Source organism: Vanellus vanellus, assembly GCF_965231255.1.
Source record: "Vanellus vanellus genome assembly, chromosome: 1".
NCBI lineage: Eukaryota > Metazoa > Chordata > Aves > Charadriiformes > Charadriidae > Vanellus > Vanellus vanellus.
In genome coordinates, this window is record NC_138905.1 from 126,771,125 (window position 1) to 126,795,960 (window position 24,836).

The window sequence follows — 24,836 nt, forward strand, 5'->3', positions numbered from 1 at the left end:
GCACCTGACTTGCCACATGCATCTGGAGAAGCCTCCCCTGCCCCCACAGTTATAGCTGATGCAAATACACCTAAACGCGTCAATATTCACAACACAGCACTTTAAAAAAAATAGCTGGAGGAAATCAGACGTGTTGCTTCCCGAGAAGACCGGGGAATATACGTTCCCAAGCGCTGAGCAAGATCATCCATTATACATTTCTATCTATTCCACTGCCTGCCTGCATATCCCCCTCCTGCCTGTGCAGGACAGACACCCTGGTTCTGTATCCAGCACGGGAGAACTGCATCCACCACAGAGGCACCCCTGTATCCGTGGGTTTGCTCTCCCAAAACGTTGAGATGTCAGCACCCTTTCAGGGACAATTTTCTTGGCAAGGGAAGATCTTGACTGTCGATTGCACTTCAGCAGCAGCCAATATAGGAAGTAGTGGTATAAATTCTCGTTCTCATTAAATGTGTCTGTCTGACTGATAGATGCCGGTAGAATTACACAGCGGATCCAGATTTGTGGGTCTGACAGTAATAAACCAAATTTTCATATAGAATACATGTCTCGGAGGGGTGTCCGACGTGCTTTATTTCTGTGAGTTATAGGCGCTGCGTGCCACGGGAACTGTGCCGGCCACCGCTGAGGAGAGCGGTCACCAAAACCAGCCCAGCCCTGACAAGCAGAGCAGTGACCTCGCAGACATACGCTGCCTTCACTCCCCAAGAGATGGGCTCACCCACCCCTTCTGTTCATCCCAAAAAATCTTTTACTCCAAAAAGCTGCCCTGTATGCCACCAGCTGCTCCTGCACTGTGCTGCGGCAGCCTTGGTGGCAACAGGCAGAGCAGGCGAAACCGGGCACAGGAGCATCTGAACTTCTCTCCCTAACCCACCATCACCACTCCTGTCCCTGGTAACCTCTCCAGAGGGCCACTGTGACCAGATGAGCAGTGGGGAAAGCACTGCAAAGGCCTGGCCACTGACCTTTTTCCTTATAAAGCAAGAGCGAGCCGAAGGTGTAGGTGCTGGGTCAGGGATGTGGTGGGTCACGGCACTGCTACGAGGCAGCCGGGACACCTGGAGGTTTGTTTTCCAAATCGCTACAGCAACGGCCAGGGTTAGATACCAGAGCCGTTAATTCATCTGCGTGGCTGCCAGTGGTGGAGTGGTGCCAGAAAGGAAAGGTCTGCAAATTTTCCTATTGCGGCTATTTCTCAATAATGTTCTCTGTCCTGCCGTTTCAGGTGGGTTAATAAAAGATGTAAAATATTTCCTTGTCTTACTTTTGCACTTTGAGCTTCTGTTTTGCTCACAAGGCTCTTTTCTCCTTTCCTATCTCAAATTCTTCCCAGCAACTTGCCTTCCCCCGGCCTCACTGACTCTTCAAGCCTGGGGTGCAAGGTGCTGTCCCCCCACAGCTGCCAGCCCGGGGCAGGGGCGGGGGGGGGGATGCTTTTCTGACCGTCATCCCTTCAGTCTCCCTCCCAGACACCAGGTAATGCTCAGGAAACCCTGAGCCAGCTCTCACTCACTGGTTTTCCTTGCCCTGGTTTAATTTCATGTTCCTAATTTCCCAGCCAGGCTGCCAAGCCCCATCCCGAACGCACCTCCCGTACCCACTGCCTGTGCTGTGTGAGCATCCCCGGTCCAACAGCCTATTTACTGCCGCGGTTGTGAGCTCCTCCGCCGGCTTGGATTACTTCAAGTGAATCAGCCAACAGTAGCTTTGCTTTTAAAGCCCTCTTGACAGCACTTTCTCCCCTGGCAGAAGCGTCAAAGAAAATTCCCCTTGAAGAGGTTGCCGGCCGTGGAAAATCAGCCGGCAGTGTGCTGAGCAGAGGGCTCTGGCAGACCTCACGTGGCAGGACTAATCCCGTGGCCCACGGTGGAGGAAGGTCCTCGGGACGGCAGCAGAGCGGTCTGGGCTGCTGTGCCCCAGGAACCCCTGAAAGAGGATTAGGTCGGTGCGCTGAACAAACGGAGGGCGAGCGGAAAGCTCATTTTGGGATCGCTCATCACAGCCGCAAATAAAAAGGTGAAAAGAGAGACTTAAAAGATTATTCTGAAAGCAGGTCAGACTTTAGGAGAGCCGCTAGTTGTAGCACACTCCCACGCATGCCCGATCCGGCCTGAGGGCGCTCGTGGATGAGGCCGGGCACGTGCTCCTGCCCCACCAGTGCCGGCCGGAGGGCTCGCTGTGTGAACAGTGGATGAGACGGATCCTGAGGAGCTCGGCTCAGGCGTGTGCCCCACCGACGTGGGGCTCAGCCGTGCCTCGCTGTGCTGTAGGCAGCACGGGTGCCACGCTCCTCACCCGGCCCTTCGCCTTGGGGTGCGTGAGGAAACCCGGGGCACGGCCTTTTCACCGCCTGCGCTGGGGAGGGCTCGAGGGAGCACCGGATATCTTCAGGGCATGCGCTGAAGGGAAAAAAATGGGGACGGTTAGGCTGTGGTTAGGCAGATTTTATGGAGATAGGGCCTTGTAATTGCTTTTTGGATCTTTTTTCTCCGTCCAGGGGTACGGGCAGTTTCTGTGTTGATTCTGGTCCCATTGCCATGTTTGTTTAAGCTAATATTGTAAGTCCCAGTCTTTCTCCCCAGAAGTGCCTTTGGGGTTTCCATGCTGACAAGTCTCTTGGAGGGGATGCAGTAAGCACTTACCCGCACGCTGAGGCTCCACCTTGTCTTGATTACTCAGAAGATTTTGCTGTTCCTGAAACGGTGACCTTTCTCAGTCTTGGGGCTGTACGGAGCTTTATATTGTGTTTTAGGATTTGCACTTTTATTTACTGTGTGTTTCATTGGACAGTTGTTCTCTAGCACAGATTTGTAATGCCTTGGAGGAGACTTCCTCAGTCTCCCCTCTCCTCCATGTCCTTTAGAAGTAATATTTGACAAAAATAAGCTGATCTTTGTGTGTTCCCCAGTTGATCTCCCACACTGATCGCCTGACTTCGAACACCTTATTTCCCTTCCCCAAGTCCTACAGGCCATACAGACTGCTGCTCATCTGTAGTGTGATAGCACATGTCTGGAAAGAGGAACCAAGAGAGAAAATTGTAAAAATCAAAACCATGAGGTCTTTCAGAGACCAAGCAGTGGTCATTTGCCAGATAAAAGCCATATGTTGCAACACTTCCCAGAGATGCCTATAAGGGTGGTCTAGAAAACCACCCTGAGCTAAGACTCATTCAATATCTGTCTTGGCAATTTCAGATTTTGCATCGAAGAAAAGTTCTTGCTTCCTACGTGTCAACTAAGTCCATTTCTCAATACTTCAGTGTCCAAGGAAGTTGAGATCCAGCCTTGCAGTTTTGCCTTTGCTGTTTGACAGGCAAGGAAACGGCCACAAACAGCTCGCCCCCATTTCACCCACCAGTCCCTCCAGTGCAGGGGATCGTCTCCCCAAGCTCTCGTCTGTCTGGGCACTGCTCTTTCCTTCCTGAAACCTGCCCTCTCTGCTTTCCCAGTGTGGAGTGGTTTTGTGGTTTAGGCCAAAATCCACTACTGGGGACCTGAGGGACAGATGCTCCCCTCTACCCCTCTTCAAAGAGAGAGGCAGAGGAGGAAAAAGAGATTTACGAGTTTAGAAGGAACTAAACTACTTCAATGAAATATTAATAATAAAATAAAAAGAAATAATGAAATATATACAAAATCGTATCAAGCTCCCGAGATGACAATCACAACACTGGCTGGCACTGGGGCAGTCCCAGACTGGACTCAATGACAGACGGGAACTGGATTCCGGATCTGGATTCAGGATCAGAATCACAGGCAGACGAACAGAGTCCTCCTCAGACGTCGGCCATTGAAGGAAGAGAGCTGACCCTTTGATCCCTCAGCTTTTATACTGAGCATGAGGCAGATGGGATGGAATACCCTGTTGTCACATGCCTGGGCATCAGCTATAAACAATTGGTCTTATCACTCTGAGAGAGTGAACACTGTCTGCACAATATGCAGTTAATTTCAGTAGTTAGAGAGGCCCAGCTAAGAAGCGAAGTTATGAGCAAAATTGGTTCTGTTTTACCTCAAACCAGGACAGGTGGTCACCTCCCGGTGCTGCAGGGCTCAGCGATCCTCAGGTGCTTCCTTTGTCCTTGTCAGCTCAATCTGAAGAAGGGAGGCGCTATACCATTGTTTTGGGAGCTAAGTGTTCGAGATGCGATGCAGACCCAGCAAAGTGGCAAAAGGTTATGCCGATGAAGCTCAGAAGATGCAAGCTTTATCACCGGTGGATATGTGAGCCTTGCCACCTGGGGTGGCTGGGTTCTAAATCACTTCCAAAAATCAGATAGGAGAGGCCTTTTTCTTGGGTAAAACCTTCCGATAAGAACAAGGTAAACAAAGAGTCTTTCTGCATCTACCAGAGGGGAAGGAACCGGCGTGTATTTACCCTTGAGGCAGACGATGTGCTGGTCTGAAACAGACAAAGCGATTTTACTGACATTTGCTCTTCCATCCCACATTTTGCAGGAGTCAGACGGCAGCGACTGGAGCTGTAGGATATTAAAGGACTTGGCAAAGTTATCGTAGATTGTGACATATTTATCAGGAGCTTGAGCTTCTCTGAAAATCCTGACTGCACCAACCGTATCTGTTACTTGATTAAAAATACTCATAATAATTCATACCCTCCCGCAGCTGTTGCACTATACTAAGTGCTGCGCTGTTCTGTGGGAACTCTCCTTGACCGATATATTTCACAATGCTGAATGTGATAAATAAATACTATTGTTACATCAAATACTAACTTCATTTTTGATAACCTGGACAGAATTGTACCACGCTGCCATGAAGATGCTACAAAGTCTAAACCAGCTGGTTTTCTCCCTGTGGTACCAACAGACTGCACGTCAGCACTTAATTTGAGAGTGCCAATTGTACATTATTTGGAACAGTCCCTATCTGAGCCAGATGGTTTTGCCTCATAGTCATTGGGCAGGGGCACTTAAAGGCTTGCAATATCATAACCTGAACAGGGATGCATATATCATTTCACATTCATTCCAGCCCCCAGGGGACGAGTGGATTGGGTTTCTTACTGCACTTCCTACACTTAGTGGCCATCGCAGAGCAGAGTGAATCAGATTGCCACTGCATGAGTTCTCCCTGAAGAGGAGATGGCAGCCTGCACCAACCCAGTCAAGCAGAAGTCATTGCCAACTGATGCTGGCCACGAGTACTCCAGGTGTTTCTGATGTGACACCACACTTTCCTGCTGATGTTTCTCTCCAGCAAGGGCTTCACAGGGGTGGTGAGGCAGGGTCTGGGCATCCCTTCTGAGGGGGGCAAACAAATATGCCAACACCCTCAATGCCTCTGTTGCCTGCTTGTGGGATGGGCAGGTGTGGTGGTTTAACCACAGCCAGCAGCTAGAACCACACAGCCCCTCGCTCACCCCCCCCCCCCCCCAGTTGCGATGGGGGAGAGAATCAGGAAAGATAAAGTGAAGAAAAACTCGTGGGTTGAGATAAAGACAGTTTAATAGGTAAAGCAAAAGCTGTGTGCACAAGCCAGCAAACCAAGGAATTCATTCCCTGTTTCCCATGGGCAGGCAGGTGTTCAGCCATCTCCAGGGAAGCAGGGCTCCATCACGTGCAATGGTTACTTGGGAAGACAAATGCTGTAACTCTGAACATCCTTCCAGTTCCTTCTTCTTCCCCCAGCTTTATACACTGCGCATGATGTCATATGGTATGGAATAGCCCTTTGGTCAGTTGGGGTCAGCTGTCCTGGTTGTATCCCCTCCCAACTTCTTGTGCCTTCCCAGCCTGCCCGTCGGCAGGGCGGTGTGAGGAGCAGGAAAGGCCTTGACTGCTTAGCAACAACTGAAAACAGTGTGCTATCCTCACGGTTTCTCATCCCAAATCCAAAACATCGCACCACACCAGCTGCTGGCAAGAAACTTAACTCCACCCCAGCCGAATGATGGGAGCTAAAGGAGGCTATGAGGAACAGGGCTTCACAGTATCACAGTATGGTAGGGATTGGAAGGGACCTCAAAAGATCATCTAGTCCAACCTCTGGAGGTGACACAGCACCTGGTGGAAAGAGCCACGGAGGTGGCCCAAGAGCAAACAGCACTCACCTCTTCTCTGCTTAGTGTCTTTTTTTGGTCTGAGTCCAAACCTGAGCACTTTGCAGCTTAGCCCCACCTACACGGTGTTAGCGAAGCTTGCGCAAAGTTAGAAACAAAACCCCACAGTGCTGAAAATCAGATGGTTTATGCAGACGGCTAAATATAGCAGCGAGTGTCTAACTTCGGGGCATTGTGCTGAGGAACTCGTGCCTGGCGCACCACGGGCGGCATTCTCTCTGCTCGTACTCACCCTCAAAGGACAACTCAGCCTGGCTTGCCCAGAATACCTCAGATTTTTTGGGAGCACGAGAGGCCGTGGTAAGACGTATGGGAAGGGGCAAGAACAGGAGGAGATGTATACTGGGTAAGGGAGAACTGTGCTGATGTCCCCGGCTGACACCCTGCTCCCAGCTGACCCTGCCAGCTCTGGAAAGTGTGCAGTCACTCTTTCTGAGCGCCTTTGGGCAAGCTGGGCTCCTCCACAGCTGAGGTCCCAGGAAGGAGGTGGCAGGCACCCAGTGCTCACTGGGGCCTGGACGGGTGGCTGGACTGGCCACCCAGGCAGCCCCGGCCCCTGCAGCCGTCTCTGCTGCTCGCTGGGGGCAGGCACTTCCCACCTCCGTTCCCCGCACTTGGGATGGGGGAATTTATGATCCTGACCTTCTTCCCGCTGTCAGATCAGCTGATGAAAAAGTACTATTTAGGAATTGATTAGGGACCGGTCCAAATCACAACTATAAATCTAAATGCCCCCATTCAGGAGTCGCAATATAAAGTTGGATTTTTACATGACCTTATCTATAATAGGGCAAATCTGGATTCTCAGTCTCCTCCAGAACAGTATAAATAAACTTTTCCGATCCTAGGTCCTAAATACATTAGTAACAGCAAGTGAATTAGTGATGTCCAGCACTTTTGGAGTTAAGAAAGAATAAATTGGCATTTTCAAATAGATTCAGCAGGTCTGGCCATAAATTGTTTGTATGTCGGTATGATAAAAAGCAAATATAAATTTTCAAAAAAATTTAACCTTCCATGGTGTATAAAGAGAATACATAATATTCTTGAGCATAAATACATCTCAAATCAAACCCATTGTGTATACACAGAATACGTAATGGGTTTGCTTGAGATGTTTACCTCAAGCTGAGGCCAAACTGGCAATATTTTTATGACCGATACAAGTCTTGGCAAAGCCAGCTTTCTCCATGCTTGAGTATATATAATTTTGCGGGCCCAGTACAGGCAGTCCTCAAGTACTTGTAGGTGTGCAAAGGATATATAACACCTCTCTGATATTATGAGCTCTGGAGTCAGCTGTGGAAGCTGGCTTGGGTAGCCTGAGAGGACAGAGTCCATAGGCAGAAAGCAGCATATTAAAAGAAGAGGCATATATGCCAACTGGAAGAACTGGAAAGCGAACATGGGATAAGCTGGAGCTCGGGTCACCTGTATCTGGTGGCTAAGGACAGGAATGAGAGACAGCAGCAAGAGCCATACTGACCTGATGACTCTCAAGCGCTCCAGCTCATGCCACAAGAAGAGGAAAGACGCTGTGGCCACAGTGGGCACAGATGAATCCAAGTCACTGCCCTGGGTTCGCCTGTGCTGTGACACTGTGCCCCTGGCATGGTGCAGTGCTGAACCACACACATCAAACTGGCACCTCCGTGGGCTGGGCAGTGGGCTCCGGGGCATATTGCACCAGTGTGCTGATCAGATGTGCTGATCCAAAAGAAAGATGCTGTCCTGGAACTGACAGCAGCCATCACCCACGTCATTATTTGCCTTCGGAGTGAGATGGTTCAGTCTGCGATGGAGAGGGCTCTGCCTGGGCCGGAGGCTGCAGGGAGCAGCGGTGGAGCTGGCCTGGAGAGGCAGAGACCAGGCTGATGTGCGTGCACAGGCTTGTGCACGTGCACACGCACATTTTTGCTCATGCTATTTCCTGGCCTGGAGTATGTCACATCTGCAGGCCGAGAGTTCAAGTCAGATAATCCAACAGTCATTATTGTGTTTGAATTAGTGTAGGTTCACTGTCTGTGTCCATGTGGCAGGGCTCTGGTATCAGGATGAACAAGCGCCTTAACTGTAGGTCTGGATGAGAAGTGGTGGCACACCATCCCCTTGTACATCTTGCTCGAAGCAAAACATGGGCAGCCGGGAGGGAAGGGGCATAAATCAGATCCAGCACCTCCTCCTGCCGGGAGACCCTTAGAGGTCTGGGGCTGTTGGTCACACTGCAGCACCCACATGCCCACATGGGGATGGGTATTGGTTTCGTAAGGGCATCGCTCACCAGGACTATCCATGGCAAACCCTTCCTGAAAAGTGAGGGAAGTTGGTTCCTCAATCTTGGCTTCTTGCTTGTGGTCTGTTTCTTCTTTAGCGTTAGCAAAATCCGTCTCAGCTCCATACTAATGCCCTGTAAATGAAACTGCAACTCACGGGAAACCAGCGTGCGTGCCAGAACAGCCGTGCTGCAGGCAGGAGACCTACTACAAGAATGATATTTATTCCCTGGTTCCAGTCACAGGCCAGAGAGCAGGTTTATGAAAGGTTAATACCCCCTTATATGGCTGCTGTCAGTTCTCACTTCTTCCAGCGGCTACGTTTTAGTCTTTCCTCCTCCACCCCCTCCTTTCCTTCTGTCTAAGAAGTGCAGCTCCAGAAACACGAGAGGGAAGGAGTGAGGAAATGATGCCGGTGTCCCCAGCTGGTCCAGGCAGGGAAGGTGTGGTAACACCGGTGGCACTAGACGTGCCCAGGACTCCTCTCACAGAGCTGCAGTGGCTGGCGGCTTGGCCAGGTTTTCTTCTCATCTCAAGTCCAAGCGCACACTCCAGCTCCAGTTTTCTCCTCTGATCCAGCAGCTTTGTGACCCTTCAGTGACATAAATTGTTCTCCCCAAGTTTTGAGGGGTGTCCACATGGACCCACTCCAGCCACTGACCTGCTCAGGTGGCATGGAGCCATCCTAGCGATTTCACACCCTGTTCCTCAGGACCACACTTATATATGTGTGAGGGGACATGCTGAGGGAATAAATACTTCTACAAACTTCCTCCCTTAACCCTTACTTTCCTCACCTGTCTCTCTCGTGTGACATTAATAGAATTTGACATTGTGGCATAACCCGTTAGTCATCCTGCCAGACTAGTAATTTGGTCAAATGACAAACTTTCAATCATTTGAACAAATGGCTGTTTCACTAGGGCATTTGATCAAATGATTAAAACTAAAAGGCATTTGGCCACATGACTGAAGATGTGATCATGGCTCTGGACAGGTGCCGGAACAGATTTTTATAAAACAATCAGACTGGAGTGTAATTCTTCATGCGCCGGAGCTTCAGTATGAACAGGTCCTGCCCGCTGCTGACGTTACGAAGGAACCCGTGTTTCCCTGCCTTCTCCCCCCCGAGCAACCTGTCTTGTGACCCCGAAGGCACGGAAGCGCCTCTCGACCCCTTTGGCCATGGGAAACGGGCTGGGGAAGGGGTGGTCAGCGGTGAGGAGGGGCGATGCGGGTGGGAGGATAGAGGGGAAGGCAGCAGCAGGTCTGTCCATGGCACAGCATCCCCCGGAGCGATCGCCTGCCCACCCCACACGGCCTCTGTTCACTGCACCAGTTCACTGCACGAAAGGCCCCTGCCCTTACCAGTTAGCCCTGCCTTCCCAGCCTGAGCGCTAGGGAGGGTAGGGAAGGGATTTTCCTCCTGGCTTGCCTTTGTAACAGGCATGAGGCTCTCTGTAAAGCTGTGCTTTTGGGGCCAGTGAAGCAGCACCAGAGGAGCCTGGCAGCACTGCTGTTGCTGCTAACGTGGGACAGATCAGCCCAGGACAAGTTTTGCCACGCTATAGTGGGTGAGGGCATGCAAGCTCCCTGCCACCATGCCTTCACCTTTACCTTCACCTTTTCCTTCACATACGGCTGCATTAGGGGTGCCCGGAGGGGAGGGCATCACAGCAACCCAGAGCAAGGGCTGGGGTCCTGCACGCAGAACGGCAGGAAGGAAGGGGCTGAAACGTGGTTCTCCCTCTCACGTGCGATGGAAAGGCTCTGGGGAAATTGGTATTCAGAGGTACGTCTGGGGTTTGATCTCTTCCCCCCAGAGATTCTCCTGGGCACCTTACCCATTCCCAGGCTGTTGTGTTTATTTACGACAGCGGGATAAACAGTTTCCAGGCGGAGAGGTGACCACAATCTCTCTTCTGTGGAGCTGACAAGCTATGACTGGGGAGAGAGACAATGTTTACGGTGAAGAGCTTCCTGCAGTTACAGAGAGGTCAACAGGATGCTTACCAAAAATAAGGTTCAGTTCATTGAATTAATGAAGTTCAAGCAGGGAGCACAGAATATACAAGTGAAGAGAGGAAGAAAGCTTTAAAGCAACAACTACAGTCATGCATTGAGACAGTATTCCCAAAGCACGATACTTGATGTTTTTGACAAAAGGTTAAAAAAAAAAAAAGGTAGAAAAAAGAGACTATTTCTTGACCGGATCCATTGCCCAACCACTGGCTCTTTTCAGGTTCTCCTGCACATTCACAAGAAATGTGACCTTTGAATACTGTTGCTGGAGGTGGGCCTGGCTCCTCAGAGGGATGGGAAAATGCGTGATTGCTGGATGAAAGCAAAAAGGAAGCGGCTCAGCCAGCAGCAACCCTGGAGGTGTTTCCAGTGCTTACTGTACTTGGAAGACCCAGCAAAGCCATGTCTTCCCTCCTACGGCTTCTGGAGGCTGTTTCCAGCCTTCCCTTTTAACATAAGAACACAAAAAGTGCCCCACTGGGTCAGAGGAGCAGCCCGTCATGCCCAGTGCTCTGTCTTAAGAGAAGCAACTTAAGGAGAGCACATGAGCCCAGCCACCCTCTGTGACCCCATTCCCTTCATCCATCCCCCAACACCCACATTTACAGGTGTGTTAAGGATGCTGAAGGGCACATCCCTGTCTGTTCTTTCCCTTTAATATCTGTTTATGGGGCTGTCACCCGCGGCCATGTCTAATTCTTCCTTCCTATAGCTGTTTGTAAGAAAAGGAGAGGAGAGACCTCATCCTCAAGACCCCTTATTTCACATTACGTCCAGTAAGCTGTATTTCAAAACAGCCATTCAAAACACGCGGGCAGGGGGGACAAGGTCAGAGAGTGCTCCAGGCTGAGGACTGCCTTCACCCGGTGTCTGCACTGCACAACCCAACGGGATCCCCATCTTGATCAGGAGCTCTCAGGAACATGGGGACGCACACACAACTGCGTTCCTCTCTGCCTCTGCATGTACTTGTGCCTGCTCCTTTTGGTAAAGCCTTTTCTTTTTTTTTTTTTTTTTTTTTTGGTTTCCCAGTTCTTCCTCTGGAGAATTATGTGATGAGAGGCTTTTAACTAAATGCTTAGAAGTTTCTATTTGGCCAGGGGACTGTGAGATTTTCATTTGGGTAAATGTGTGAAACTTTCCGCTGCTTGACTGACAGAGTGTTTGGGGAGAAGGAGAGCCTTATCTGCTGGAATGATTTGATGAATTTACCATCAGAATGACTAAGACGTAGATCTGCACATATGGGAGCTCCTTTCTGCCTAATAAATAACGCTCGCTCACTTGCCCCACCAGGGCATAGGGAAGACTCATTAGTTACTGACTCCGCATAGCCTGGAAGTCAGAAGATGCTACGCAAATACTAACTGTTCTTATCTTGTAAAGCAAAAGGCTGCGTTTGGGTTTGAAGTTTTTATTTTGGCGAAGGCACAACCGGTAGTTTCTTCCACGGTAAGGCTACTCACACAGCTACTCGAGGCAAGTATAAATCATATGGACTGCGCGTGGTACGGGAGAAATCTACTCTATGCAAAATTAATGTTGGGCTGCCCCAGCAGAAGCAGCACACGTAGCAAAGGTGAAGTGCGCAGTCTTAGGGGGAAGCTGCGTGTCTGCCCACCTGGTAAATTTATGTCTTTCACCTCTAGAACTTCAATTCATGCACAGTGTGAGGTTGTAAGTGAAATGAATTTATTGGTGTCAGTTCATTCCCTAATGGGTAACAGTTCATGTCACAAAATCAGCACAGATAATTTGTCATGATTGGAAGTCTCTTCTAAAGAGAGGCTCCAGCGTGCAGAGGTATGGAGGAATTAGTTGCTGGCCCCTGGGAGGGAGCTCGGTAGAGAAGCCCACGATCCAGTAGAGGAAACAGAGGTAATAACTAACCCTCCCTCCCACCTCCTCACCCCCTTGTGAACTGCGTCAGAGAAAGTTCCTGCGCTGCAAGTTCAACGCTAATGAAAAACAGGCCTCCTTCAGATTATACCTCATCTTAGGATGGGAAGGAGATGCAACGGTTATGTTAGATCAACACTAAAGTCAGTGGGAAAACAACGCCAGCAGAGCAAAACAGAGGCAATGGACCATATTTGCAGCTGTGCCAAGAAAGAAACATCACCTAATGACCCCTAAGGGTTTACTGAAGGGGAGATCTTGCTGACATCTCCAGCGGGTCTTGATACTGTTCCAGGATGCTCTGCCTCCCAGCTTAGCCTCGGAAGCTGGCCTTTCATTCTCCTCTTCGGCCTCCCTTTCCATCCCTTGGGGCAAAGCAGCCAGGAGATACTGACGTATACTTCAGAGCCTTGAACCCTGTGCGCATCTGACACGGGGATGCCTCAGAGCTGCCTTCAAATATCTCCCCTGATCTAAAATCCTCAAAATCCACTAACTGATCTGTAACTAACAGCCTGGAAAGTAACTGCGAGCAGCATTTTGGAGCACTGCCTGCAAAAAGCTCCTTGTTCTGGCGAGGACACGTTGGTCACACGAGTGTGACCTTGCCCCAAGCAATGCCAGACTGGGGGTGCATCTGCCACGCTGAGCTGGGTAGCACAAGGACAGCCACTTCAGGTCCTTGGAGAGGTTGAGCTGGGAAAGCCCACATCTCACCACAGCCTCGCTTGTGCCTCTTCTCAACCTATGCAGAGCCGTGTGGTTGTGGCCACCTGCTCCCTGGAGCCGGGGTGGCCAAAGTGCTCCTGCACAACACTGCCTGGCAGAGACAGCGCAGGATTCCTGTGGCACGGGGTTATTTTTGTCCCATCGACTGTTCAGTTCTCACCTGCCATCAAGTGAATGCCCTTTTGAGGCCACGTCATTTTAATGAGAGCTGCAAAAAGAAGAAAAGAAAGGATCGTTAAGTACCTTAATAACTGATTTTCTGAAAAGCTGGAGGTTACTTGGAAAGAAACAGCAAAATACATGTTCTACTCACTGCCGCCTTACGTCTTTGATTCCAGTCCTCTCTTCTGCTTGACCTGAGAAGTGTCACAGGAGGCCAAAAAAACCCGTAAGATGTCCAGTCTCCTCTTACAAAGTTATTGCATAAGGGATGACTAGAAACTGCTCTTCCTGTGCCCTGGGAAATTCTGAATTAAAAAAACCCAAGGAAACAAGGAAGCAAAAACCCCAGCTAAGGAAACAAGCCTCTATCAAATTCGCTTCCAGAGAAGAACAAAATTGTATAAAGACAGGAATCCCCCAGACTTCACAGAGTAGGCTGGCCATCCACTTGCTCTCTTCAGCACACTCCCGGGGCTCGACGGCCGGCCGGGAAGCCCAGCAGCCGGGAAGTCTTGGGAAGTCCTGCTGCCAGGGAACCAGAAGACGGGGGTTTGGCAGCCTCCGTCCCCTGCCTGCCACCTCCCCAGCAGCCTGCCAGGTGGGCTGCTGGCGAGGGAGGTAGGAAAGCTTTCAAAACTTGCTTGGCAGGGAGAATGTCATCCTGCATCTGCCTGGGTTCTGGGACAGTCTCATCAAAATTGACATGTTTCCAGTGTGTTTCAATGCCGGTGTGTTAGATTTTGCTACGCCAGACAAGCATGCCAGAAAACTTCTGACCAGCTGTGCTGTGAACGTGGAGCACTAGAAACTACCGGCTTTAGCCCAGCCCGTCTTTCCAATGAGCAGCCAGAGAAACTCGCCCACCTCGACAGCAATGTTCCCACTGCAGTCAGCACTGACTTCTTCAGACGTGGGCAGCGCAACGCTGGCGCACGTGGGAAGCTGGTCTCGGTGCCAGAAGGTTGGACTCCAGGCCAAGGTGTGCAGAGGAGGGACGTGGCCCATCAGCCTTTACTTTATGCCTGCTCTTCTAGATAGGTCCTGGGCTTGACTGTTGACCTGGGTTCATTTCCAAGCCCTCCCCTATCAATCAGACACGCACACATACTGTTCCAGTAATGAATCAAGCTGGCTTGTTCTTGGCCTCAATCAATCAAGCCTGTGTACCACGCAAACTTTCATCTAGGTTGGAAATAAGAGGTAAAAGCAGCCCCAAGCACAGCCGATGAAGGGTAACTCCCCACTGCAGCAGTTCCTCAGAGCGCAGAAGTCTTGCGGTGTGCACAGGTGTGTCAGAGACGCTGGTCAACAATTAAAGATGGCAAGGAAAAGCATCCAAACTCAAATATTTTCTGTTAAAAATGTGCAAAGAGACACGTAATACTATTGGCGTAGAAAATTCAAAAGGCATTAAAAGCTCAAACTCTGGGAAATTCCACCCATTAACAGAAAAGTGGGAATTCCTGTGCTCTGCTTTTAATCCTGCTTGAGCGAAAAAAAAAAACCTGTCAGAGTTAACCGGTGCACCTTCGAGCCAATAGCCACGAATGGGCTGCACAACCAATCTGCATAACTATACATTTCTGCTAAGGTCACATAAAGATCTTGAGAAAAAGCTGTGCAGCCAGAGCAGAGGTGTTTGCTGGTCCTGGAACGCGTCAGGGGGATGAGCCATCATGTAACCTGACAAAGACTGATCTACAAGATAGAGCAGAAAATCCTTATTAGGCACCAGCCCGCTTATCAAGCGACTCAACAAGCTCTCCTGAATCACTATATGAAAACTTACCCCCCCCAAATGTATCTTTGTGAACGTTGCTTTTCTCTCCCAGCTGTGCTGAGTTGACCATTCCGGATTAAAAAGAAAAAGCAAGCTGCACCGGACGCACGCTTCAGGCCCAACCAAACCCCTGTTTATCAGCTCCTTCCAGATGTTCCTGCAACTGTATCGCCGCACCATCACCGCAATTTGATGTGGCACCGAAGCAAATTAAGAGCTACATTTTTGTAGGCCTTGCCGACGCTCTGTGCTGTGTGTACTCCAGCTCGCTTCTCAGCCTATTTTTTACACACTAGTGTCCTCAATTACTTTTCCAAATGAAAGGGAGTCATGCTACTTTAATTAAACATTTAATTGAAGGGAGAAAAAAAAATAAAAAGGAGGGAGGGAGCTGATGTTTGCCAACGAGGAAAGGATAACGGTGAGAGATTGCTGCTTCTAAATGAAACCTCACAATGCTGCTTTCTGCAGCGAGAGGCACCCTGGGCTGGGGCTCATGTATCAAAGTACCGCGCAGCTTCTATTCAATTAATGTGTCTGTTTCGATGGGAAGGTTTTGTAAAGCATTGTTGGAAATGGTTTCTAATTTTTCCTTCAGTTTTTGGCTGGCTTAATTAAACTTACACCCACTGAACCCTTGTGTGTCTCCAAAGGCAGACTGGTTATTGACCTAAGGGATTTTTTTTAATCATTTCAATGTTTCCCTGGCCACCTTCAGTGAATTAACGCATCCAGCTTTTCTTTTTTTTTCTTTTTTTTTTTTAAGGTTGATCCGACACTGAGGTGTTTCTGCTCCCTCCCCCTCAAAGAGCTGGCAGAAACGTGTATCACCTTTCCCCTTCCGTGGGAGCCTGAGAACTTTATCAGCAGCCATTCTCCAGGCTGGGGCTTCCCCAAATAAAGAAGTCGTGCAAGCCAGCGCGTCCACAGCAGAACTGGGACATCTGGGCACTCCTCACCCCTTGCCCAGGGGTAGGATTACCTGTGACAGCAAAATCACTCGCACATATAAAAGTTCACAGGAGAGGGTCCTCATGGACTTAAGGCACAAACTTGTTTTGTGAGTGAGTGAACCAACAAGGTCTGGTTTGTTACCAGCTTGGGTCTCAAGGCTGAGCAAAGCCCTGTGGATTCATCAGTGTCTATGACAGCCAGAGTCACATGGTGGCCTCGTTCTCACTGGGGAATTAGTAAAGCCTCTCTTCAGTTGCCTGGTCTAAAAAGACTTGAGGGTCTTATTATATTTGGGATATCTCTCTCTCAAATTCAGTGGAAATCTGCTAATGGGCTCATAAGTTACGGGAAGGTCAAACGAACAAACACATGATTGTAGAAACCTCCTCTCCTTTGGAAAGCATGCTAAACACAAGGTTGAAGTCTGGGTTATGCGTCCGGCTGAGTGAGGGTTCATGTTATCTACCTGTGGGCCTGACTGCATAAAACACAGCACCCATATTTCATCTGACGTCATCACTGCAGGCAGTGAGTACCTTTGAAATTTAGGCTCTGCCTGCTTTCTAAAGGATGAGAACACTCACAAATGTCAAAATACAAAAGGAGGCTTACACAAAGAGAACATCCTGCGGCATACGAGCATTTCTGTCGCACGGCCGTTCTCGTTGTCACTAATAAAGCAGGGGGTGAGGGTGGGTAAACTGGGCCACTCTAACAGGAGTGACTCATGGTGGAAAGAATAACAAGCCTGAGATCAGAAAACTGAGAGTGCGTCTTATGAGCAGGTTCGCCTACCTTGTTCTCTTTTCCAAATGTTCTGAAAAAGCAGCAGGATATAAAGTGTTTTTGAGGTACAGCTGACTAAAAAATTCAAGAAGAAAACATTCTTGTCTGCCCACAAAAGACTATGTAGGCTTGCCCCCATCTAGGGCACAAAACCGGTCCCATTCAGACCTGAAACCTTGTTGTCACGCTCTCTGTGACAATGCAATGGAAGAGCATCAACCAGCTGGATTTCCCACCCCAGCAGGCAGGCTAGCTACTCACAGCAGGGAGTTAAACGCGGTTTCTGCTCAGCATTGTGACTGTGCTATGGATTAGATGCAGATTAACCCAGTGACCTGCCATCCGCTCTCATCCATACCTAAGAATATAAGCAAAGGGAAGCTGATGATTAGGGAGAAGAACAGGTGAAGTTCAGCTCGAAGTTCAATGTCACTGAAAAAAACCATGAATATCAAAACCAGAGTGGGTCTGTTTTCTCTGACCATAAGCACATGCCGAGCGCTCAAGTGCTGGGTCATTCTGCTGAGGGTTCAGATGAGAGAGATAAAGGAGGGGTCCAGCCTAGACCAAGGTTCCTGACACGGGGACTCCTATGCTCTGCTCTTGGTTCTGTCACCAGCTGACTCAGGGACAAGACACACCACTTCTTCCTGCCATACTTCTTTTCAGCCACTTCTGAAGTGGAGATACCAAAACATCCTCACCACACAGGGATCTTCTCGGCGTTGTGGGTGTTTGCTCTGAGTGCTCGGGGATTTACAAATGCAAGGTGCCGCGGAGCTGCCAAGTGAATTAGGAACAGGCGCCAACCAAACTCTCCAGCACAACCACTCCTGAGCTTTATGTAGGAAGAGAAGGAGGGGGATTGGAGACAGACTTGGTTTTATCCAGATAGGAGCAAACATCATTTCTAGGACTGTTTCTAATAAAACAAAGACAATTCTCTCTGGCTTATAGCACCTTACTAATATCACTGTAGCTGTGATACAGAATCGTTTATGTTAGCTTATGTTATAATCGTTTATGTTATAGCTTAGGAGAAGCAAATCTATTCAAGCAACCCTTAGAACAGAAACCCATTGTATTTGTTGTTGCGTTTTCAGGTAATTAAAATCATATTGGCTTAAGAGTTTACTCTTTGCATGCACTTTACTCTTACCTGAGGAACACCAAAACCCAAAGCAGGTGGGGAAAGTGTGATGAAGAAAACTTTCCCAGCATGATGTAAGGCAAAGGGGCTGTCTAGCCCACGGCTTTCCATATGAATGTATTTAATCTGGGCAGTGCTGTTATTATTAATTATGATTATTATTAATGTTCAGATAAGCCCCTGTGCAGTCAGGAGTGTGGGAGCCCGGGTGCCTCAGAGCTCTGTGTCACTGTGATGGTGTCTCTGTTTGCAAGGGCAGCAGCCAGGTTGTATACCCAAAGCAACCTATGTGCTTGTTTTACCTTTCTTTTAGGACAGCTGCAGAATATGGCACATTAAAATATGCGTTCTCTCACTTGCTTTAAGCCACTGTTCAATTAACAAGTAGTTCTGTGGACGCTGCCACTGAGAGGAGCAAAGTGCATGGACTTCTGCTTCAGGCACGGCTGGCTTTGGGCCCTGAGAGATGAAGAGTGTTTTTCCCTAGGTTTAAAAAGGTGCTCTCTCTGGCGTGAGGTCTCCAACGTCTAACAGTGGCTGACCTCATTCAGCAACATGGACTCGGGATCTTCTATGATGCTATGATTCTGTGGCATCCTGCCCAGTGGCAGGTCTCTTCTCTTCACAACTGCCTGTTTACACGGACCTTGTAGGAACTGCATTACCTAAGCAACCTCTACTGTGCTTTTGCATTTTGTTGGCTTTGGCCAGAGGGTTTCAAAAGTTATTCCAGGGAGAATCACACACACATGGTATTTTCACATAAGCCTTTAAAAATCCAGCTCCAGCTACGCTCATTACCATGGATAGTCCCCTTAGCTGCAAAATGAGTCATAATTGTAGAAAACAGTGCAGAATTTGAACCTAAGCCATTAACATCAATGTAATATATGGTGAGAAAATACTATTAACATTTGGATGGATGAGTTACAATATTCTGATTACCACGCATTTGCATTCCTTAGCTTCTATGTGATTACAACCTCAGCCTTGCAGTTGTGTTACCACAAAGACCTCCTTTGCTGTTTCGATTTGTTTTCTTGGTGTGTGCATATTTAGAGCCAGAGTCAGTTTGCTCGTATTAATAATATTGATTGCACAATGATTCCTGCAGTGCCCAACCAAGACCTCAGAGAGGGAGGACAGATGATCCTAAGGGGGTGAACTCGCATCCATTTTTCAGGCTGGAGTTTTACGGAGGAGTCACCTCACTGAATTGTGGCTGTTTAATGGCTCTTTAAAGGCCCAAGTCCAAGCTAGTTGTCCAGGCTTCCGGTACGTTCCGCGGAGAGAGAAAAGCACCTCTAGAGGGCAATTCATTCCACATATTGCGGCTGCCTCTGGTGCAGGATGCTCAGGCGCCTGCCTCCCTTCAGGTGCCCGGAGCTGGCTGGGGCCAAACCTCCCCAAGGTGACTGTCCTGGCTGCAAGTGCTCAGACTGTGCAGGAGATGCTGCATTGCCATCCGGTCAGTCGGCAAAACGGTTTCTGCTGACTCACTTACCAGTGTTTTCTTCCAGGTTTTTCCCTATGGAGACTTTTCTTGTGCCTTTTCTGGTCAGTGTAAGGATCAGGAGGATTCCCTTGGTCTCCCTCGGTGCTGCTGTGATGCACGTTTCTCCAAGACCCGGGCTGAGAAAGTCTTGTTCCCTGGCTATCTAAGTCTGAGCAGCAGCAGTGTCAGAAGGCAGCAAGGCAGACCTAACTACCAAAATAACTGGGGTGCTCTTTGTGTGACAAAAATGTATGAAGAGATCAGCTGGGCAGTGATGAGGCCAGAGATTATGCCCGCATGTGAAAAATCTGGCAACCTCTGTACTATTGGCAGAACCATATTCTAGGATCTTCCTGAAAACAGCAAGCTAAGTTATGAACCCTCTGGATAGCTTGAGAACTCCCTAGCACACGACTTTAATGGGAAGTACCCATTTCCTACATCCCTCACATGGCTTAGAAGTTTTTCCTATGTTCTTGCAATAACAGCCAGCCGGGAGGGTCAAGTTCTGCTCCCTCTGAAATTGAGAACAATTTCTCCAAGAGGTAGTTCATGACACCCTGGTGCAAGTGGAAAGAGCGGCTGACCAAGAACCCCTTGGGCTGTACCCCTGCCTGGAGGACATGGGCAGGGCTAACACTAATGGCCATACTGGGGCTGCAAGGTGGGGCCCTGCTCACCTTTAGTTTCACAGAGAAATATAAACATATGTATGGTGCTCACAAGCGCCATAAATACAGAGTGGGTGTTTTAAATCTACTTTGTGCTGACACTGCAAAAGTCTTTGCAGCCCCCATGGAGGGAGGACAGTTACTGGGATCACCCAGTGCATCCTTCGCTGGACCTCAAGAAGGGTACTGGTAGACATGTTGACAGACTCAAAACAAAGTCAGAGTATCCTCTGGCTTTGCAGAAAGGGGAGCTTTCTATCAGTGCAGAGCAAAGTGTGTGGGTGCCAAACCTCAGCCAGGGAAAGCTGAAGGCAGTATTTTGATGCTGCTCTGCCCCAGCCTTGGACCTGGCCAGGAGAAAATGCTGACTGCTGGTTAGTATATGGAAGTGCGTGTGTGAGGGGAGGAGGGAGGTGCTGATTTTGTAACCCGCGTCTATATTGCAGTTTGAAATTAATGGCAAGTTGTCTTAATCTTGGGACAGGTGTTCTTTTTTATTCTTGTCCCTGTAGCAGAATAAATGAATGAAATAAAAAATGAATAAGAACTTGAGCCTTCACATAATGAATATTGTGGATACAACCTCCTATAAATTACATTCCAGACTCCCAACGGGTAACGTCTCTTATATATTACTGGGATACTTACATGTTTTTTCAAAGGCTCTCTTACAGCAAACCCCTGAAAAGTTAGCACAGCTCCTGCAGGTTAGAGAGAGTCTGATGGAGGAGGAAGAACAGTAGGGTCATTAGGGAACATCGTTAGAGGCTTAAGAGCTAATGATCCAAAGCACATTGACATTAATGTGACTCTTTTCTTTGGACATCAGGCACCTGGGCACATGAGTCCTTGCTTGTGATATTTAACATGTCCGGTTTTCATGCCTGATTATCTATTTTGGAATAGGAAATGTTGTTTTTTTTCTCCTCTGTAGAGTAGAAAGCAAACAAATAACCCCCTTGAGCTGGACAAATCAAGCCCTGACACTGGAGACAAGTTTTCCTAGAATTGGTCTCATAATTAAATCTGCTGCTTTAATTTTTTTCTGTGTTTATAAGGGCAGTAACTAGTTCTATTGAAAGGGGTCATGTTTTTAATGAAATTAAAAGTCAGAAATTAACAGTCACTAAAAACCTTCTTACTCGGCTGTTGCAGCTGTCACAAAATATTGTTCCCATTCACTACAGTTAATCCTCAGGGACAAAACTAAGCCATAGGTGTAGCAGATGCATCTGATGAACTATTCTAGCAGCCAGAGCACACCGAGCCACTGTCCCTGGGCTTAGGCAGAAGGGCCGTGGTTTCGGGGATACAGCCCTGGGGCACCTGGCTGTCTCAGTAGAAGTACGCTGACTACGCTTAAGCATCATGTGTGAAACTCATCTACCGTGTGGGTGGGAGGACGGGGAGTTGGAAATGTCTGTCGACGTTTTCTCCCCCTGTGAGCCCTTGCTCCTACTCTGTAAGCACGCTGTTTCCTCCTTCTCCTCTTCCTCCTGGCAAGGACCGAGTGCCTTCTCCCTTTCCAAAAATCTGTCCCGTGCTAGCAGCTAGTGGCAGTGGCCGTGGCCATGGATACTGATGTTCCAGAGGTCTCTGTGCAAAAGCCCACAGCCATACAATTTAACCTTCCTGGCCAGTGGAAGGAAAAGCCAAGGCCAGGGCCCTTAAACTATGCTTTTCCTTCTGCTGCAATAAAGCCACAAAAAACTATTGCCGAAGCCTATCTGGAAAATCAAAATGTTCTCCCCGGGGGACACTGTTTCACCCCTCAGCAGGGAGAGGGTTCAGGCAACAGCTGGACTCTCGCTGCACGGGGCCGTGCAGGGGTTTCTGTGAGGGGCTCTGCCCCTTGCGTAGCTCTACGTGAAGATTTACCCCCTGCTTGAAGCAACAGTTCCTGTGCAGGCGTTTTGACCTGATAATGGCTGTGTAACAGTCTGGGATCCCTCTTATTTACATTACTCCCTGACAGTTTAAAAATTCATTAATGGCTCAGCAATAAATTCTCAGCAGACTTCCCTGAAGAGATGAAAAACAGGGGACATCAGCTAATGAATTATCACAGAAATACTCTTAAAGGAGGACCTGCTCTTCTATTCCACCCCGTTCCTACAGCTGAATGGAAAGGAGCTTGGTTTTCATGTTTCATTTTTTATTTCTGTTTTTCTGCAGAATGTGGGAGTAACGGAGACGACCTCCCCATCTGCCACATGCAGTCCATATGGCAGCCATATGATCTCCTCCCTGCCGTTTCGGTGACCTCTGAACTGGAAGGGCAGCCCTGTCTGAAACCCAGCATGAGCACTGAGTCACTTCCAATTCCCATCCTGTTCTCCTTCCCTCCTGAGCAACTTATTATTTAACGGCGACAATTTACATACGGTGGTTTTACAGTGCGGACTAGGATGCCCCAGGGACTGATTTGAGACTCACAAATCCATTTCAGAGTCTTTGCGCTGAGGAGAGAGCGGGGCAGACTCAATATTCAGCTATGCTCATCTAAATCCAGAGGCGCTTCAGGGAAACAAACCCCTCCAGATTTACCTTGGTGCAGGAGAGCAAAATAAAGGCACTTGCCTGGACTCATAGCCAGCGTACATCAGTGAAAAATACCCCGCATACAAAATTCACAGTACTTTTTCGCTAAAGATATATGGCAAGCCTGCCACTATATATGCAGATATTGCAAAAAGCAGGAGGAGAGCGAACAATAAACAGATCTTTTACTGGTAAGTTACCTTTCTCCTCTTTCTCAAAAAGATGAGAAAGAACTGAAAGCTAAACTAAATGTTGTCCTTGTAATTTCTATGAAGAAGTTATGCCAAAAGTCTTTTTCCAAATAGTTCTTTGCTGTGGACTGCATGGATGAATGACCTCCATGTAAGCCTTATTCATTTTTAAATTTACTAGGGGAAAAGGGGAAACTAAGCTCAGAAACCACCGACAATGCAAAATGAAGAATCTGACTGAAGGAAAGGAGTTTTTTTAAAGTTATAGAACCCTTTTTAGCCTTAGTTACAAGGAGATAGTGGAAATGTGTGTGTCTTGGGGAAGGGAAGACCAGTAGCCCTTTACCAGAAGTACTTTGCCAGGGAAGACCTTAAGCACCATCCCATTTAGGCGGAAACAGCTGGAAGAGAGGAAGAATGAGGAACAGAATTCCTCAGCCTCTGTCACTTTCTAACAGGCAATTAATTTTATTTAAACCCTGACAATTAATTTTATTTAAGCTCTGATTTCTTTTTACCATATAGGAGTATGAAACAGTGTCCTGAAATTAATAATAAATGAGAAAAAAAAGTTGAAATAATCATGATGAACACATTGTTTTTCATGCATACAATTTGTTCAATTCTGGTCTCAAAATTAAAATGAAAATGAGAGGAAATCCAGATGTAGATTACTTTGTGTAAAAACAGCTATTTCCCTTAGGACAGCTGTCCAGCTGCATGGTGCCATAGGCTGAAGCAGCACGAGGAGCCATCCATTTTCACGTCAGAGTCTTGCTTACCATCTAGAGGATGGGAACCCACAGAGAAAGTCAAGAGAGCCTATTCCTCCTCCACCTACACATTCCCATTAGTCCTTGTGTAAGCAAATGCCAGGCTCGTTGCCACATCATGTGGGACACCACCAGCCGTGCCACTTAACTGACTGCCAACAAGCCCGTGGGCTGCTGGTGTCACAGTTATCGCCTTCCAGACCGTCAGGTACCTCCATGGTGCATCACGGTGACCAGCAGTGTCTCAAAGAGGACCTGGTGGTGTCCTGCCTGCCTCCCTCCCATGGACACGGGTCCGCACCCCATACAAATTAATCTCAAGTTATCCCTTTCCAGCCATATTCTCCTATATACTCCAGTGCGGCTGGGGCTGCTGTGGCTCTATCATGGACCATCCATACAAGGGAGAGTGTCCACATTTTGAAGGGTAAGCAGCTCGGGAAATTTTCTAAGGTACTAATCATGGAAAAAAAACACCAGCATTGGAACTGAGGGACTTCCGACTTCTAGTATGTACAGCAAAACCACTTCAAGGTACTAAATGGCCCAACAAAGACTCGGGACCTGCCACTACTGATGGCAGTAGCTACACCACCTCTCCTGCTACTGGCAGTACTGGGGACAAAAATTGTCACTGACACCCTCTAGGCTAAGTTCAATACCAGGAATCCTACATGCAGGTGAGCAAAACCTGTGCTTCTGAGTCCTCTCCCTCTCTCATTTGCATGCTGGCCTTGCCACACAGTGTTCAAGAAGGAAATCTGGGCAAGGAGGAGACCCCAGCTGTGACGGAGCAGGCAGTGGGTGGGCTGTAGGGAAAGCACACTCCACAAGTGTGAAACTGATGGGTCACTTCCCTTGTTACCAAACAGTTACTTACAGCCAGGTGTAAGACAGTGTGTTTTCCAAGGAGGCTATTTAGTCTTTTATCAGTTAACGAGACATGTGAATGTCTTCTTTTGTATGCGTGGCAAGAACATTATATATGTATATTTGTGTGTGTGTGTCTCTGTGTGCATATGTTTAAAAAAAAAAACCCAAAGTACTCAGAAGCTGACAATAAAAAGATAAATGAATGGTACTGTTATCCATGAGACTCTGCCCTGGAGCAGGAAGGCCTGAGGCAGTTTCACAGGCAGAAGATCACACAGGCTTTTCTCCAGCATCCCCTGTACTCAGACACCCACAATTCTGCCAATGGACTCCCCGATTCAAAGCTGCTCCACACTCAGATTTGGTCCTTTCTGCCAAATTGCAACCTGGAATCATCCTGAAATTACAAAGCTTCCTGCAAACCCTTCTACAGTCCTTATCCCA